This window comes from Rutidosis leptorrhynchoides, chromosome 6 (assembly GCF_046630445.1).
Source record: "Rutidosis leptorrhynchoides isolate AG116_Rl617_1_P2 chromosome 6, CSIRO_AGI_Rlap_v1, whole genome shotgun sequence".
NCBI classification, from domain to species: Eukaryota; Viridiplantae; Streptophyta; class Magnoliopsida; order Asterales; family Asteraceae; genus Rutidosis; species Rutidosis leptorrhynchoides.
This window is the reverse complement of record NC_092338.1, coordinates 243,164,969-243,171,805: the sequence shown is the minus strand read 5'-3', so window position 1 is coordinate 243,171,805 and position 6,837 is coordinate 243,164,969.

The following is a 6,837-nucleotide window of genomic DNA, read 5'->3' as shown; positions in this document are numbered from 1 at the left end:
AAATATCTCATAAGATTACAAAAATATGAGTAATCATTCATGACTTATTTACATGAAAACAAAATTACATATCCTTTATATCTAATCCATACACCAACGACCAAAAACACCTACAAACACTTTCATTCTTCAATTTTCTTCATCTAATTGATCTCTCTCAAGTTCTATCTTCAAGTTCTAAGTGTTCTTCATAAATTCTACAAGTTCTAGTTACATAAAATCAAGAATACTTTCAAGTTTGCTAGCTCACTTCCAATCTTGTAAGGTGATCATCCAACCTCAAGAAATCTTTGTTTCTTACAGTAGGTTATCATTCTAATACAAGGTAATAATCATATTCAAACTTTGGTTCAATTTCTATAACTATAACAATCTTATTTCAAGTGATGATCTTACTTGAACTTGTTTTCGTGTCATGATTTTGCTTCAAGAACTTCGAGCCATCCAAGGATCCATTGAAGCTAGATCCATTTTTCTCTTTTCCAGTAGGTTTATCCAAGGAACTTAAGGTAGTAATGATGTTCATAACATCATTCGATTCATACATATAAAGCTATCTTATTCGAAGGTTTAAACTTGTAATCACTAGAACATAGTTTAGTTAATTCTAAACTTGTTCGCAAACAAAAGTTAATCCTTCTAACTTGACTTTTAAAATCAACTAAACACATGTTCTATATCTATATGATATGCTAACTTAATGATTTAAAACCTGGAAACACGAAAAACACCGTAAAACCGGATTTACGCCGTCGTAGTAACACCGCGGGCTGTTTTGGGTTAGTTAATTAAAAACTATGATAAACTTTGATTTAAAAGTTGTTATTCTGAGAAAATTATTTTTATTATGAACATGAAACTATATCCAAAAATTATGGTTAAACTCAAAGTGGAAGTATGTTTTCTAAAATGGTCATCTAGACGTCGTTCTTTCGACTGAAATGACTACCTTTACAAAAACGACTTGTAACTTATTTTTCCGACTATAAACCTATACTTTTTATGTTTAGATTCATAAAATAGAGTTCAATATGAAACCATAGCAATTTGATTCACTCAAAACGGATTTAAAATGAAGAAGTTATGGGTAAAACAAGATTGGATAATTTTTCTCATTTTAGCTACGTGAAAATTGGTAACAAATCTATTCCAACCATAACTTAATCAACTTGTATTGTATATTATGTAATCTTGAGATACCATAGACACGTATACAATGTTTCGACCTATCATTTCGACACATCTATATATATTTCGGAACAACCATAGACACTCTATATGTGAATGTTGGAGTTAGCTATACAGGGTTGAGGTTGATTCCAAAATATATATAGTTTGAGTTGTGATCAATACTGAGATACGTATACACTGGGTCGTGGATTGATTCAAGATAATATTTATCGATTTATTTCTGTACATCTAACTGTGGACAACTAGTTATAGGTTACTAACGAGGACAGCTGACTTAATAAACTTAAAACATCAAAATATATTAAAAGTGTTGTAAATATATTTTGAACATACTTTAATATATATGTATATATTGTTATAGGTTCGTGAATCAACAGTGGCCAAGTCTTACTTCCCGACGAAGTAAAAATCTGTGAAAGTGAGTTATAGTCCCACTTTTAAAATCTAATATTTTTGGGATGAGAATACATGCAGGTTTTATAAATGATTTACAAAATAGACACAAGTACGTGAAACTACATTCTATGGTTGAATTATCGAAATCGAATATGCCCCTTTTTATTAAGTCTGGTAATCTAAGAATTAGGGAACAGACACCCTAATTGACGCGAATCCTAAAGATAGATCTATTGGGCCTAACAAACCCCATCCAAAGTACCGGATGCTTTAGTACTTCGAAATTTATATCATATCCGAAGGGTGTCCCGGAATGATGGGGATATTCTTAAATATGCATCTTGTTAATGTCGGTTACCAGGTGTTCACCATATGAATGATTTTTATCTCTATGTATGGGATGTGTATTGAAATATGAAATCTTGTGGTCTATTATTATGATTTGATATATATAGGTTAAACCTATAACTCACCAACATTTTTGTTGACGTTTTAAGCATGTTTATTCTCAGGTGATTATTAAGAGCTTCCGCTGTCGCATACTTAAATAAGGATGAGATTTGGAGTCCATGCTTGTATGATATTGTGTAAAAACTGCATTCAAGAAACTTATTTTGTTGTAACATATTTGTATTGTAAACCATTATGTAATGGTCGTGTGTAAACAGGATATTTTAGATTATCATTATTTGATAATCTACGTAAAGCTTTTTAAACCTTTATTGATGAAATAAAGGTTATGGTTTGTTTTAAAATGAATGCAGTCTTTGAAAAACGTCTCATATAGAGGTCAAAACCTCGCAACGAAATCAATTAATATGGAACGTTTTTAATCAATAAGAACGGGACATTTCAGTTGGTATCCGAGCGTTGGTCTTAGAGAACCAGAAAATTTGCATTAGTGTGTCTTATCGAGTTTGTTAGGATGCATTAGTGAGTCTGGACTTCGACCGTGTTTTCTTTAAAAATGATTGCTTAACATTTTTGTTGGAAACTATATATTTTTAACATATGAATATTATGTGATATATTAATCTCTTAACGTGTTTGATATTATGTGATAGATGTCTACCTCTAGAACAAGTCCCATTGACTCACCTAATAATAATGAAGAGTCAAATGTAAATTGGAATGATTTGTGGACTGATTCACAAGTTCCCGAAGAGGAACCGGAAGAAGAGTCGGAACCGGAAGAAGAATCGGAACCGGAAGAAGAATCGGAACCGGATGAAGAAATAGAACCGGTGGGGGAAATAATAAAACGGTTAAGTAAAAGAAAATCCTCAACCAACCGACCAAAGTTAATTATGGTCAATGGTGTTTCCGCCAAGGAAGCAAAATATTGGGAGGATTACCAATTCTCCGATGAATCGGATTCCGAGGAGAATTCCGATGATGTTATAGAAATTACCCCAACTGAATTTAAAAAGGCAAAAGAAAATAATAAGGGAAAGGGCATAAAAATAGAGAAATCTAATTCCAACCCCGATGAACTTTATATGTATCGTCAACCCCCGAAGTCCTTAAGTTGTAACAATGACCCGGGAACCTCTAAACCACCAGGTTTTTCTAAACCAATGTGGACAACGACGGCTCGTATTAGGGGAACATCATATATCCCTAGAAACTTGGCAAAACGAACCAAAACCGAAGAAGAAGAAACGAGCGAGTCGGAATAAGATAGTTGTATTCGTGTGGTGTAATATATGTAATATAGTGTTCTTATGCTTTATGATATATGTAAAAATTGCTTGTATTAATAAGTATTTTTTTATGAATCTAACTCTTGTCTATTTTACAGTTTAAAAACACAAAATGGATAGACGACCCAATATTTTAAGAGACCTACCCGGAGACATGATTGATGAAATCTTGTCTAGAGTCGGCCAGAATTCTTCGGCACAACTATTTAAGGCGAGATCAGTTTGTAAGACATTCGAAGAACGTTCCAAGAATGTCTTGGTTTATAAGAGACTTTCGTTTGAAAGATGGGGGATATCACATTGGGAAACCCATAAGTTACGATGTGTTTACTTTGACGCATATATTGCGGGGAACCCAAATGCTATTTTACGCAACGGGTTAAGAAATTATTTTGACTCAATATATCCGAATATTGGACTTCGTGATTTAGAAAAAGCGGCTAACATGCAACATAAAGAAGCATGTTATGCTTACGGATTAGTAATGTTCGCTTCTCACCAAAGTGAGAACAAGAACATCGGGCTACAACTATTAAATAAAACGTTTCCACAAGTGACGGAGTCGGTAATTGGGGTAAGAAATGAGGTTTTTAGATTATTACGGGACTGTTGGACATTACGTAACCCTCGTCCCTTTGATGACGTTACAACACGCTGTCTTATCAACGGCCATAACGGTTATGTTGCACAAGACCAAGGATGGGAAGTAGTCCTAGTAAAACCAGAATGCATGACTTGTTTCTGGACGTATGAATTACGTGTCTTTATTGCCTTTGCTGAACGACTTGTGTACTAGCTAGAATTGTCTTCACAACTATCTTGTATCAAAGTTATTGTGTGCTATATTTCATGCTTTATGTAAAATAAGCGGTATTGTAAGTTTGTAAAATATTGTATAAAAGTTTGAACGCGAAATATTATTATAATCAGTTTTTCATATAGAATTGTAGTAGTTGAATTGTATATTAGCTACTAAGTATGAACTTAACGGGTAGGTACTACCCGAATTTAAACTTATAAAACGCTAATATGAAGAAAAAGCTTTTATAAATGAGTTCATATTATGCTACGAAATACTATTAACTACTCTTAATATTCTGTATGATTAACTTGTTCCATTTAACTATTTTGAAGGAAATGGCACCGACTACTCGACACACCGTGAATATGAATGAAGAGGAATTCCGTACTTTTCTAGCTTCAAACATAGCCGCAGTACAGGCTGCGCTACATACCAACAATAACCTTGGATCTAGCAGTACAGGAAATCGTGTAGGATGCACCTACAAAGAATTCACTGCCTGCAAACCTTTAGAATTTGATGGAACCGAAGGACCAATCGGATTGAAACGGTGGACCGAGAAGGTCGAATCGGTGTTTGCCATAAGTAAGTGTACTGAAGAGGACAAAGTAAAGTACGCTACGCATACCTTCACAGGTTCTGCGTTAACATGGTGGAATACCTATCTAGAACAAGTGGGACAAGACGATGCGTACGCACTACCGTGGTCAGCATTCAAGCACTTGATGAACGAGAAGTACCGTCCCAGAACCGAGGTCAATAAGCTCAAGACAGAACTTAGAGGGTTACGAACCCAAGGATTTGATATTACCACGTACGAAAGACGATTCACAGAATTGTGCCTATTGTGTCCGGGAGCATTCGAAGATGAGGAAGAGAAGATCGACGCGTTTGTGAAAGGATTACCGGAAAGAATCCAAGAAGATATAAGTTCACACGAGCCCGCCTCCATACAACAGGCATGTAGAATGGCTCACAAACTAGTGAACCAGATTGAAGAAAGAATTAAAGAACAGACTGCTGAAGAGGCCAATGTGAAGCAAGTCAAAAGAAAGTGGGAGGAAAACGGTGATAAGAATCACCAATACAACAACAACAGCAATTACAACAATAATCGCAACAATTATCCCAACAATCGCAACATCAATCGCAACTACAACAAACGGCCCAACAACAACAACAACAACAGCAACTACAACAATCATCCCAACAACAACAATAACCGCAACAACAACAACAATCAGAAGCAACTATGCCAAAGGTGTGAAAAGAATCACTCGGGGTTCTGCACCAAATTTTGCAACAAATGTAAAAGAAATGGTCATAGCGCGGCGAAGTGTGAGGTCTACGGACCAGGGGTTAATAGAACGAAAGGAACAAATGGTGTCGGAACGAGTAATGGCGGAGCAAGTAGTGTCGGAGCAAGTTATGCCAATGTAGTTTGTTATAAATGTGGAAAACCAGGCCACATTATTAGAAATTGCCCGAACCAGGAGAACACGAATGGACAAGGCCGTGGAAGAGTTTTCAATATTAATGCGGTAGAGGCACAGGAAGACCCGGAGCTTGTTACGGGTACGTTTCTTATTGACAATAAATCTGCTTACGTTTTATTTGATTCGGGTGCGGATAGAAGCTATATGAGTAGAGATTTTTGTGCTAAATTAAGTTGTCCATTGACGCCTTTGGATAGTAAATTTTTACTCGAATTAGCAAATGGTAAATTAATTTCAGCAGATAATATATGTCGGAATCGAGAAATTAAACTGGTTAGCGAAACATTTAAGATTGATTTGATACCAGTAGAGTTAGGGAGTTTTGATGTGATAATCGGTATGGACTGGTTGAAAGAAGTGAAAGCAGAGATCGTTTGTTACAAAAATGCAATTCGCATTATACGAGAAAAAGGAAAACCCTTAATGGTGTACGGAGAAAAGGGCAACACGAAGCTACATCTTATTAGTAATTTGAAGGCACAAAAACTAATAAGAAAAGGTTGCTATGCTGTTCTAGCACACGTCGAGAAAGTACAAACTGAAGAAAAGAGCATCAATGATGTTCCCATTGCAAAAGAATTTCCCGATGTATTTCCGAAAGAATTACCGGGATTACCCCCACATCGATCCGTTGAATTTCAAATAGATCTTGTACCAGGAGCTGCACCAATAGCTCGTGCTCCTTACAGACTCGCACCCAGCGAGATGAAAGAACTGCAAAGCCAATTACAAGAACTTTTAGAGCGTGGTTTCATTCGACCAAGCACATCACCGTGGGGAGCTCCTGTTTTGTTTGTCAAGAAGAAAGATGGTACATTCAGGTTGTGTATCGACTACCGAGAGTTGAACAAACTTACCATCAAGAACCGCTACCCACTACCGAGAATCGACGACTTATTTGATCAACTACAAGGCTCGTCTATTTATTCAAAGATTGACTTACGTTCCGGGTATCATCAAATGCGGGTGAAAGAAGATGATATTCCAAAGACTGCTTTCAGAACACGTTACGGTCATTACGAGTTTATGGTCATTCCGTTTGGTTTAACTAATGCACCAGCTGTGTTCATAGACCTTATGAACCGAGTGTGTGGACCATACCTTGACAAGTTTGTCATTGTTTTCATTGATGACATACTTATTTACTCAAAGAATGACCAAGAACACGGTGAACATTTGAGAAAGGTGTTAGAAGTATTGAGGAAGGAAGAATTGTACGCTAAGTTTTCAAAGTGTGCATTTTGGTTGG